Source organism: Crocodylus siamensis, chromosome 1, assembly GCF_052110815.1.
Source record: "Crocodylus siamensis isolate JL-2025a chromosome 1, ASM5211081v1, whole genome shotgun sequence".
NCBI lineage: Eukaryota > Metazoa > Chordata > Crocodylia > Crocodylidae > Crocodylus > Crocodylus siamensis.
Genome location: NC_143395.1, coordinates 20513315 through 20526149, shown reverse-complemented (window position 1 = coordinate 20526149; position 12835 = coordinate 20513315). Strand labels below are relative to the sequence as shown.

Genomic DNA, 12835 nt, shown 5'->3' with positions numbered 1-12835 from the left:
GGTAGGATAGACAAACCAACCCCACCCCCCCACACTGAAGTATATAGCATGTTTTCTGGCCTTGACTTTCCAATATTACTTCCCTACCAAGACAGACAACTGGAAAAAGGAGAGTGTCTTAAGAAAACGTTGAATGCAATACTCCAAAGCCAACTTGGCTGGTTCTCTTTCAGAGTGTTTAAGTTGAAAGTGAAACTGGGTGCGGAAAAAAGTCAACATGTCTGAAAAACATCTCACATCTACAGTCTAACATTTACACTATCTACAGACAATAACATCAGTGTGGGGAAATTAAAAGGAAGTAGCCTAGGGGGAAAAAAAATGATCCTACCTACCTCCAGCATAAGAGCAAGTTTTTTTTTCTTTTCTTGTAAGATTGAGTCATATGTAGAGAATAGGGGTTTCAGTGATAGAAGGATTTCCTACACTGTGGCTGAGTGGTAGGGAGCTTTGCCCAGACCACAGACCCAAGCTGGTGTGTTTTAAACCACTGCTCTATAGGCATCCTATTTGTATATGCATGCTAGTAAGAAGCCTTAGAGAGCGCTTTCTACAAACTGCAAATGAGAGAAATTGCAACATATGGATGCTCCTTCTAATATGCACTCTTACATGACAAGGAATTTGGTTATACTGGATATATGTATGCCTCTGAATGCATTACGTGACAAGAAAATTATGTGCAGTCCTCAGCTGATCAAATGGAGTATTCAGTTGTTAAATCCTTGTTAAGCAGACAATGAACAGCAGCAGCTTTATCAGAAAGTTTTAAAGTGCTTTATTTTTTAAGCCTAACTTACACTTCCAGGAACCATTAATATATACATTTTTTTTTTAATAAACACACAGCTATAAAACACAGAGCAAGAATTGCATTAACAATTAGAAATATGCTACAAATCATCTTGTTGGCAAATATTTGGTGGTCTGTCTTCGTCAAAATATAGTTATGATGCCCCTAAGAGACCTAGCTTTCTATTAAGATGAGAAGAAAAGACTGGCCATGGATACAGACACCATTGTAGATGCATGATCCTATATAGTCAAGTTCAGCTGAGAACTGTACAAACAAATGTGGCACCATGGCCAAAACAAAAGTTAATATTATTTTATTCTATTTAGATCCTGTACTATGTCCATCGCCAGTGGACTCAAGTGCTCTTTAAAAATGCATGAGAATATGACTACCGATTATCACGTGCAATTTTTCCTCCCAAAGGAAAAATGCCCATGGATTAAAAAATGAGGATCTCAGATTATGCATAAATTATGGTTTATATCTGGTATGTCGTGTGCTTTTATTACTGACAGCAAGGCATATGCCTTGACTTTGCACTTGGAACCAGAAGTAGTGAAGATTAGAGTGGGGGTTAGATTCTGTAGTGTCTGCATTCTTGGATGAGGTCCTTTGGATAAATGTAACCATAATACCATTCCCTAATTAGACATCTGAGGTATATATAAGCAAATCATCATATATAAAATTAAACATTTCCTTGGTTGAGTATGAAGAGGTTGATTATACAAAGCACAGTAAAGGTTAGGCCTTCAGAAGTAGGCTGTAATTATCCTGTCTCGGGTAATCTGAAAGGACCTAGAACTAATCCTTTTCTTTTTTCTATCTACTGCCACGTCTCAGTTATGCTCTTCAGTCACAGTAATGAGTTGGCTGTGTTTTTCAAGTGCGTTTGAGAGTAGCAATTTGACAGAATTCTTCTAAAGTGGATCTTCCAACTCCCCAATAAATTAAAGTTGCTTTTCTGAATAATCTGAAGTTACCAGGGATAACTAGTCAACAGCTCTCCTCTAACAGATAGGTCCTCCACCAACGATACTGTAAGCCAGACTTTACTCCAGAACTGTCAAAAAAAGTAAGATTTTTGCTGCCTATAAAAAACTGTTATGTACTTATTGAAAATAATAATCATGATGTGAGTGAGGTACATTTTGGGTGATGCTTTTTACTTGTTATCTCTGGATGTACAGCCAAACAAACCCATTGTGCACAGTACTCACAAAATTTTAAACAGCTCAGCTCAAGCCTATGAAGACCAGTGCTATGGGTATAGGTAAACAGCAAATCTGGAGATTTCCAAAACTGCCATGTCACATAAGAGCAATTTTCCAAGCCAACGTTAGACCTGTTTGAGACATGAATCAGTCAAAGGGCTACTCCCCTGTATTATCTTATATTAATTCCTAATATGCCAAGTGTTCCTATTACACTGGCCCCTAATCTTAGCTTAGAACACTTCTTGGAGTTCCCACCGAAGCCAAAGGGAATTTTGCTATCGACTTCAAAAGGAGTTGCACTGTTTCCTTACTTTATATTATTTTAGGTTTTGGGGGTTTTTAATAAAAAAATAAAAATCAGGAAGATTTGGAATTGTTAAAACCAAGGATCAAAGAAAAAATATTTAGTAAGTTGATTGGCACCACATAAACCAAATGGCTTTCTGGAAACCCTAGAATGGGATCTTTCAAAGCAACATTCACAGGAGGAAAACAACCAGCAATTATTGATTTAAAAATCGTCATCCATTAAAGCAGCCAGATAAATAAACAACCTTATTTTGTGTATAAACATCTGTCTCCTGAGCCGTCAGGATTCCCCAGCCAGAACTGACCAGATTCCTATTCCCATCTCCTTTAAGTTTTAAAGAATTTTCTGACAAGTTTAAAGTTGTCATAGTTCAAATCTAACCTGTCATCTATTGAGGAATCAGACACAAGAAACATATTTTGTTCAATAAACTCAGAATATATATAATTAAGACTAGATAATACTAAATCGCTACTCTGAGTTTACTCAATTTAACAACTTCTGATTCAGACTTCTAAGCAATGTTCATGTGTATTTGCCCATATAATTTGTTAATTAAATAATACATTGATGAGACCTGTTGCATGAGAACCAAGTATCTTTTTTCCATGATATGGAAAAATGTGTTCTTAAAGTGCAAATGATACTGTTGTACATTAGCCTTTGCAGTTACACTATTGTATTGAGAGTTCACTGTTAACAAGGGGACTGTTCCATCATTCAGAGAAGGGGAATACCATCAATTTATTGCCACAGCCATTTAAAGTCCTTCCCTTTTGGCATAATATATCGATCAAATCATAAAACTTATGAGCATCACAAAACAGCAACAAAACACTATTCTCAGGTGTCTCCTCTTGCTTCAGTCTGTCCCAGCTAGATGGGAAATATGAATCTTTCATCTCTTGTCCCCATGGACCCGATTCCTTATATATGCTACCAGATCACGACAGACAGAAAACCCTTTTAAGCTGGTGATTTCTCCTGTCACACTTTTGTCAGGAATTATCTGCTATTATTCATAAAAGCTCAAAAATCATGACTTTCTGTGACACATCCCACATCCTGTAAAAACACCTACATTTTTTTAATTCCTGGATAAAAGATCTGGTAATCATCTGTATTAACACACATTAAATCGCATCCAGGTTACCAGACCATTCAGATTTATCCTACAAGTGTGCTGTTCTTACTAGTGAACAATTCAGTAAGTAAATCCAATAATTTATCAGCGCTCTTTTATTTTCTGCCAAATATCCAGCTTGCGTAACAGCAGTTGGTCTAGAATTGATTCATACAAGAACAAGTCCTTCCACCCAAATCCTACATCTGTTTCTATGATGTGCCTCCATTAATAACTGTACTGAGGTTTTTCAGTTAGCCTGCTGAAGGCACAGGAAAAAGAAAGGTGTCCATAGTCAGGAGCAAGGGTGCCACACGTGCTCACTATATGGCCCCTGTGTAGCAGATACGTGATTTTCTACTGCCTGAACAGACGTTTGAGCTGCAGAAGTTGTTATTACTGTATTTCCTGCTTAAAATATACATACATTTCCCACCAGCTGATTTCTGGGAAAAAAGTACATGCTATTTTTGAGAAAATATGTTAACTACTCTTTAAAAATAAATTTACTGGGTGAGTGAAGGAAAAAGAATTGTGTTCCTGATATCCCTTCCTCACTATTGGTGGTAGTATAAAAAAGAAAGCGTATTTAGAGCTTCTTTTAATAAGAGAGATCTGGAGAGAAGGCGCAACCCAGACTTCTGTCTCCCAGATGGACAGAGATCTAATGGGAAAATGGTTGGACGATGAGAACACAGGCATGTATATGTATGGGAACAATGTTGAACAGGGCATCATAGAAACACAGAAATTAGAAAATTTGGGTTAGATGGGACCTCAGGTCACTTAGTCTAACCCACTGCTCAAAGCAGGACTACCCCAGTTAGATCATTTCAACACAGCTTTGACAAGCCAGGCCTTAAAAACCTTCCAGGACAGAGATACCACCACCTCTCTGGGTAACCTATGCTAGTGTTTCATCATCCTCCTAGTGAGAAAGTTTTTCCTAATATCTAACCTAAACAGCCCTTGCTGCAGTTGGCAACCATTGCTCCTTGTTCTGTCATCTGCTACCACTGAGAACAATCCAGCTCCATCCTCTTTGGAAGCCTGCTTTAGGGAGTTGAAAGCTGCTATCAAATCCCCTCTATTTTGTCTGCTGGAGACTAAATAAACTTGGCCAGTCTGCTTCTGACGCCAATGTCCACATCACTGATGAAGATTTAAACAGTATAGGCCCTAGGACAGAGCCTTGTGGGACCCCACTGGTCACAGCGCACCAAGACGATTGGCTCCCGTCGACCACCACCCTCTGGGTCCTACTGCAGAGCCAGTTCCCCAGCCAGCGCATCGTGGTGATGTCAAGCTAGTTTAGCCAAGAGGTGATCATGGGATACCAGATCGAAGGCTTTTTTAAAGTTGAGGTCTACAACGTCGATCTCTTCCCCCTTGAGTTCCCTCAGGCTCTCCTCATAAGTCATTTGCCCCAGCCCCCAAACCATTTTCACTGTCCTCCGCTGGAGTCTCTCCAATTTGTCCACATCCTTTCTATATTGGGGGGCCCAAAACTGGACACAGTACTCCAGATGTGGCCTCTCCCATTCTGAATAGAGGGGAACAATTACTTCCCTCAATCTGCTGGCAACGCTCCTACTAATACAGCTCAGTATGCCATTATCCTTCTTGGCAACAAGAGCACACTGCTGACTCATAACTATCTTTTTGTCCACTGTAACCCCCAGGTCCTTTTCTACAGAGCTGCTGCTTAGCCAGTCAGTCTCCAGGATGTAGCAGTTCATGGGATTCTTTCGTCCAAAGTACAGGACTTTGCACTCGTACTTGGTGCACCCCATGAAACTTCCTTTGGCTCAAGTCTCCAATTCGTCTGGGTCACTCTGCATCTTAGCCCTACACCCCAGCATATCTACTATACCCCCCAATTTGGTATTATCCAGGAACTTGCTGAGGGTTCAATCCATCCCATCCTTCAGATTGCTAATAAGGAAATTGAACAAAACTGGCCCCAGGACTGACCCCCGGGGCACTCCACTTGATGCTGACTACTAACTAGACACTGAGCCATCTAGTTGCCATCACTTCTCTTCCAGGCCAAGTATTTTACTGCAGGGAAAGGTGTCCCCCAGCCCGACATCTTTTTCTCCTCATGGCTCTGGCATTTCAGTTCTGCTGCAACACTAGAAAGAACAGAACACTCTGAGAAAGAGCTCATATTCATTGAGGTTTCATAGAAAATTTGCTTTATTTTGGAAACTCAGTTCAAAGGCTTTAACTTTAATAGCTGTAGAAAGATTTAATATTTTGTCTTCAAAGAATAGTGAGCACCACACTAGTTGAGACAAATTCCAACTGGGATCAATTTCAGGAGAATTAGATCCAATGTTTGAAGCCATGCCAAAAGACTAAGAGATCTGCAAATGCACAGATTTTAAAGAAAAAATATTTTCTCAATTCCATTTTCAAATGACCTCAGATTTCTACTACCAATCCTACTCCACCTCCCCATGCATTAGGGCTTATTTCAAGACAGCCTTTGCAAATACAGGCAATTCAGAATATACTGCAATAGTTCTCTTTTAAATAACAAGCAATAGTGGGCTATCTACTTTCAGAGATCTGTCTTCTAAAATTTAGAAGAATTTAAACTTCTCTGTAGACCACACTGTGTGGACCACCATTGCTTTTTTTTGCTGTGGAATTTGATGCCATGACCGTTCTAGCAAAAAGCAGAAAGTACAGGTAAAGGATACCATGAATTATATGATCTGTCTTATTTTTAGTATCTCATGTCTTAATAGGAGGACCAGCAAGCTCAAATTATTCATAGAAAGTCTAAATTACTGCTGATGCTTCTACAACCCAGAGAAGAAATTTACTTCCTGATCTATGTTCAGAGGGAATGTCTCTCTTGCACGAATTTCCCCATTTTTTTTCCAATTCAAAATATTGGTGTGCCTACTTCGGAACATAAATCAAAGCAACTTTAGGATATGATATGTTGTTCTTTCCTTGTTTAGAGTACGAGCCAAATCCCACTGAAATGGAAATACTCCCACTGATTTCAATGAGCTTCGGGTCAAGCCCATAATGCTTTGGTTTTGTCCACTCAGAATGAAGCTATTCTCAGGGAAGGAGCATGCACCACCAATTTGGTACTTAGTTTACTTTTGCACAGGTAAAACCTGTGCAAACTATCCTTCTATACATCGTATAAAATAAACAAACTCGAGGGAAACTCCCTCCTCCAAAAAAAATCAAGAATTCTGGTTTAAAAATCACAAATTCTCTTATTTTAAGAAAAATGTGCAAATTCTCTGATTAAGAACCCCCAAATCCATGTTTTTCCATGATTCAAATGAAACACCATTATATCAGTATCAGTTAAACACAATGTTTTATTGATATACTTACAATTTTAAAGTAATTTGGAAGCCTACCAGTGCCTCAGACACTATAATCAAACAAATTATAGATGCCTATACAATATCAGCATTTGATTTGGGGTTTTTATCATGGGAAAAAAAAAGAAAAAAAGAAAAATCAGTGCTTCCCCTGCCGCCTTCACTCACCAGGACACGGGTCCAGCTGCGGCTAACCACCTTCTGCTTTCTGGTGCTGATCAGCCATGATATGCTGGTGCCCTTCCCATGCCATTCCCCATACACAGCCCCCCTTTACCCGCAGCCCTACTGGTGCACCTCACCCCTTGCGCACAGCGCCCCGGCCCTGCTGATGCCTGTAGCAAAGTGGGCTTTTCTCCGGCCAGCCGTAGCCAGCCTCCCATCTGCCTCCAGGCATGCCGCCTGCCTTGACTTGCTGGAAAATTAATAAGTAGATGTTGAATAAGTGGGAGGCTGCCCATGTTTTGCTTCAATGCCAAGGAATGCTATCTGCGGTTCCGATCCTCCCCTACACCACAGCCCAAGCCTCACAGATGGCATCCAGATGTTACAAGCACACCAGCCCCACACTAGGCTCCAGAATCCTCCTCATAGGACCCTTCTTTGGTTCTCCTGCTCTGGCAGCCTACACCGCCTTCATCTGGGCTGCTGAACTCCAGGTAGCTGGCTCCCCTCTCAGGCATGGTCCCTACTCAGGACCTTCGACCCTACACAGGCCCTGGCCTCACCTCAAAGGCCAGGTGGGGTTCCAGGCCCATGACTCAGGGTGTCCCTCACGGTGAGCGCCTGGTCCTTTTGACCTACTCGGTCTTGGCCCCAGCATGGGCCAGTTGAGGGGGCACTCTACCTCCGGCCTCACTAGCCCACACTCTCTCCAGGCCCCCCTTCCTGGACGTGGGAAGCTGGGGTACCTCACACCATGACTGGTGCCCCAGGGTCTCACAGGGGACTCTCACTCCCCACCGGGGCAGCAGGTCATGGTGCTACTACAGATGTTACATTTGACCCACACGCTGCCTCCCAGCAGCAGAGGATTTACCAGGGTCAAGACTCACCTCTCACTCTGGGGCTGAACCCCCCTTTCACTCATCCTGGCTCAAACCTCAGCCGTAGGCATCTGGAGACTTACATGGGCCTATCCCCCTTACTTGGGGTGCTTCCTTGCCCCCTTGCTTGGGGCTCTAGATCTCTGCCCCTTACTAGGAACTACCCCCACACTGGGGCTCCCCAACTCTGCTCCGCCTTGGGGCTAATAGACCGCCCCTCACAGGGGCAACTGATCTTGGCCCCCTTCGCTGGGGCCACCCCCCTCACTGGTGTTCCACAACTCTGCCCCGCCTTGGGGCTAGCCTACTTGCCTCACCTGAGGGTAGATGTTATCAAGCACACCAGCCCCACCCTAGGTTCCAGGATCCTCCTGGAAGGACCCTGCTGTTAACCCTCCACTCAGGAGGTCTACGCCACCTTCATCTGGGCTACTAAGCCGCTCATAGCTGGCTCCCCTCTCGAGCATGGTCCCTACTCAGGAGCTTTGGCCATACACAGGCCCTGGCTTCACCTCAAAGGCCAGATGGGGTCCCAGGCCTGCGACTCTCGGTGCCCCTCACGGTGGGTGCCTGGCCCTTTTGACTTACTCGGTCCTGACCCCAGCATGGGCCAGTCGAGGGGGCACTCTACCTTCGGCCTCACTAGCCCCACACTCTCTTCAGGTACCCCTTCACTGTATGTGGGAAGCTGGGGTACTGCACGCTATGACTGGTGCCCCAGGGTCTCACAGGGTACTCTCACTCTGGCCCTGGAGCAGCAGGTCATGGTGCTACCTTGTCTGTGATCTTACAGACCCCCCCTTCCTATGCAGGGCTCCACAACTACCCCTTTGCTCTGGGCTCCACAACTCTGCCCCCTCACTTGCGGCTCCACAATCACCCCCTTTGCTTGGGGCTCCCCAACTCTGCCCCCTCACTTGGGGCTACCAGATCACTGAGGCCCCGGGAGGGGGGGTTGCTCCCTGGTGGGCTCAGGTAGCTGTAGCCATACCTGGCCCCAACCTTCCCTCTCAGGGTCTCAAACCCCTGCAGGGCTCAGGTGGCCTTGGCCGTGCCTGACCCCAACCTTCCCTCTTGGGGTCTTGAACCCCACAGGGCTCAGGTGGCCTCGGCCGTACGTGGCTGCACTCTCCCTTGTGGGGTTTACACACCTGCAACTACCTCTGATGGAACGCAACTTACCCAAAGGTGAGGGCTAGGGTTAAGGCACCCCTACCTGTTTTTCACCAGGGTGATAACTGGCATGGCATTTCCTAGGGGATCCCGTGCCAAAGAGCCCCACCAGGCCACTCACTCCCAGCAGGGTGCAGTTTTAGGTCATGCTCAGGACTAGGAGCCTCCTATCCATCCCCTACAGCTCCTCCCTTACCTCCAGATGGTACCAGCAGCCCTACGGCCAGGCAATGTTGTTGTCTGGCCTACAGCAGTAAAGCTGCCCTATTTATATGGGCAGCCCTAGGTCCAAAATGGCTGCCCTCATCAGGCACCTGGTGGCTGCCTGGCGACTGCCAGCATCAGCCTGCCAGAGGGCACCCTGCAGCTGCCAGAGCTATGGGGCCAGGGACCCAGGTGCACAGCCCCCTGCCCCCCATCTCCCAGCAGCACTTGAGCCTGGGCTGCCACCCACGGGATGCAACAGCTGCTGCGGTGGAGCAAAGTGCGGAGCTTGGTTCCCCCTCCCCTCATGGATGGTATGGCTGGAGCAGAGTCTGTTGGGTGGGGGCGGAGGGTGGATGCAGGCTGCCCAATGTGGACTCAGGGCCTCCCACTCTGCTGCCCTCCCCCAGGGACCTCTGCAGCACAGTGGGTAGGGCAAAGCATGGCTGGGTGGAGAAGCTCACTGCTACTGCTGCAAGCCTTCAACCCCATGGTGAGGCACCCCCTCCCCGAGCAGCAGCAAGGGGCACAACTCCATGCTGCCACCCCTGCTGCTGCTAGGTGGGCAGGGGATGCTTCACCGTAACCACATGGAGCTGGCAGCATTTGCAATGACCTTCCCTGTCCCGCTCCGCTCTGCTCTGCCCTGCTATACCAGGTCCCATCCACTGGGCTGCTGAGGCAACAGCAGGCAGCCCCTTCTCCACCACCACACATGCCACCCCCCATACCTCCATCTGGGAGTGCACACAGTCGTGGGGAGCCAGCCCACAACCACTAATAAACCACCCCTGGCTCTGTCCTGCTCCCACCCAGGCCCTGTGGCCATGCATTCTGGCCCTGGGCCCCAGTCCCACACACCACCCCAGCTGGGCAGCAGCCCCAGCCCTACGCAACTCCTTTCCTCAGTCACAGTCGGGGGCCTCAATTTTGCTCCTCCCCTTCCAGACTTACCTGCAGAGTGCTGGTCACTGGGCTGCCTGGCAGCCATGTGCATGGGTGAATGCACACATGCACATGGTGTTCCCTGCCAGCCTGCAAAGGGAAACCCATCAATTTCCATGGGTTTTTTTCCTTTCAAGGAGAAAATCCATGCTTTTCTCCTTAAAATGAGAAAATCTGGGGCTTACCACATTTTTCCATGGGAAACAGAAAACCCAGATCCATACAAATCATTAACGAAGATGCTGAGCAATACCAGGTCTAGGACAGAGCCCTGTGGAACACCACTTGATACTTCTTTCCAAATACACATTGAGCCACTGCTGATTACACTTTACAATACTTCAATTTAGTCAGCATTTCCTTAGCTTGTGTGGATCAGTTACAGCAAAGCTTTGCTTGCCTGGGAACCAAGCAAAAGATGTGAAAAAAAGCGGGGGGGATAAAAAGGCAAAAGTGGGGAAAGATAACAATGAGATTGAAGCAAAATGATACATTTAACAACTGAGAACTTCATAAACCACAGTACATGCTGTCCTGTTATTTAAATTTACATTTGAATGAACTAAATTGAAGCAATAGGTGGGACCTAAACAAACATGTTCCCATTTCACTATATACATTTAAATGTGTATGTTAAAACAAATCCCTGAGCAAATACCCAATCACAAAATTTGAGTCTATAAACAACTGATGAGTTAGAACAACCAGAACCTAAAATACAAAACTTGATGGTAACAAGTGTTCTGGATGTACACAGAATTTGCTATTACAAAGCAATATATATTGTTTCTCATACCTTTCCCATTTCTTTAAGTAAGACCCATACAGTTGGAAACCTGTATACTTTTCATATACAAGACAAAATAGGTCATTCATATAGATGAAATACTGTAGATGTTAATGGAACATGGATGGTTTGTTCATTGACCAATCCAGGTAGAAACCATCACTATCACACAGGATCAATACACATAGAAATCGTACAAAAGCCTGTTAACAGCATATAGCAAAGTAGGTCTCAGTAACAATATGAGCCACAGGCCTTGGTGTCTCCAGAAAACAGATAATACAGGACCTAAGTGGAAGCACTGAAAAAACTGGGAGTACAAACATCTAGACATCTCAGAAGGCCAGTGCATTAATAAACAATAGATTACTTGGGTACAAGATACTAAAACCGTACCCATGGTGTCTTGGTAAACAGTTCCCCCTATTTGGAAGAAAGTCACAATGTCCAGTGAAAATCATATATGAATGATGTCACCTAAACACATTTAGTGACTGGTGGAACTGACAAAGTTGTTTTGATCAGTGTATACAAGGGGGGCTGGGAACCCTGAATACATTGCATCAGGTAGGGGCCCCACTTTATGTTGGTGCCATATTCAGCAAATAAACCTCAAAGGTGTCATGCCTGAATCTGTATAATGTCGGGTTCTGGTGGTATTGTGAGCAATAAACCCCAAAAAGTCTTTGTTACTAAGAACTGGAATCTGCAGGCTCTTGATTACAACTGACAAGGTTGTTAGTAGTAGTAGCAAAAGTCGTAGTATCCTGACAGCACATGCACGGATCAGCCGAACTGTGGGAGCCTGATGCAACCAGTACCACTTCACAGCTGACAGGAGTTCAACAAATACTAAAACTCAAGCTACACTAAGACAGCCTAAAACCATCCTCATATAATCACTGCTACTGACTTTTCAATACTCATAATTATGTACTATATTATGAGGTTATCAAAAACCTGTGAAAACAAGTCATATATCCAGAGTTGGTCCAATGTATACTCTTAACACAAACGTGCACTTTTTAATTGGATGGATAGGATCACTTTGCAGTGAAAAATTTATGTCTTATGGAAAAAGCTTTATTTCAAGACTTTTTTTTTTACATTTCACGTGAACTAATACATTAATTTGTCATGGCAGAACTCCCCATAGAGCAAACTATTAGACAGACATCTTCCTTCAAAGGACACTAACAGCATGGAGGTATTTTAATAGTTCATTTCTTAAGCCAGCAGGAGGCAGCTGAAACGAAGAGATGCATAATTGTTGCACAAAAAGAAATGGAAATGCTCAATTTGAGGGTCTTACTTTTAATAAGCAACTAAATATAATCCATAGATCAATCTGAATCTTTTCTTAAAGTTCAAGGAAATCCAGGAATTTTAAATGAGCAACTGTGGGGGCAAATAGAATGCTGGAAAAAAAGCAACCCAAAGACAGTATATTATCAAAACAATACAATATCTTAACTAATTTTAAAAGGAATGCATATCTATCTCTACAGATACTATGACATGCACTGTGGCCCCTGACAGATATCCAGGGATGTGATAAGATCTGATGCACAACCCCCACAATAGCACTTTCTGCCATTTTACAGGTGCACAGGGAGCTCAGGATCCTTCTGCACAAGCAAGTAGAAAGCTCTCGCAGCTGTGAGCCCTGCCAGTTGATTGGGCTCTCAGCTAGGGAGGTGCATCCAGCTGATGGTGTCACCGCCAATGGGCTCCCACCCCTGCATGGGCACACTAGGCGATGGAAGTCCCAGCCTGGCTACACATTCAATTAATGACATGATAGAAGCCAGGCACAAACATTACATGTTTTTTGTATAACACCTTTGTGGCTTATTCATTGTTTTTTCACACCAT

General features: G+C 44.5%; 1 protein-coding gene across 5 annotated transcripts in view; it reads right to left on the bottom strand.

Annotated features, from left to right (window-relative positions):
- NBAS (NBAS subunit of NRZ tethering complex) overlaps positions 1-12835 on the bottom strand; it is a 378957-nt gene that overhangs the window by 167720 nt on the left and 198402 nt on the right. The window lies entirely within an intron of this gene.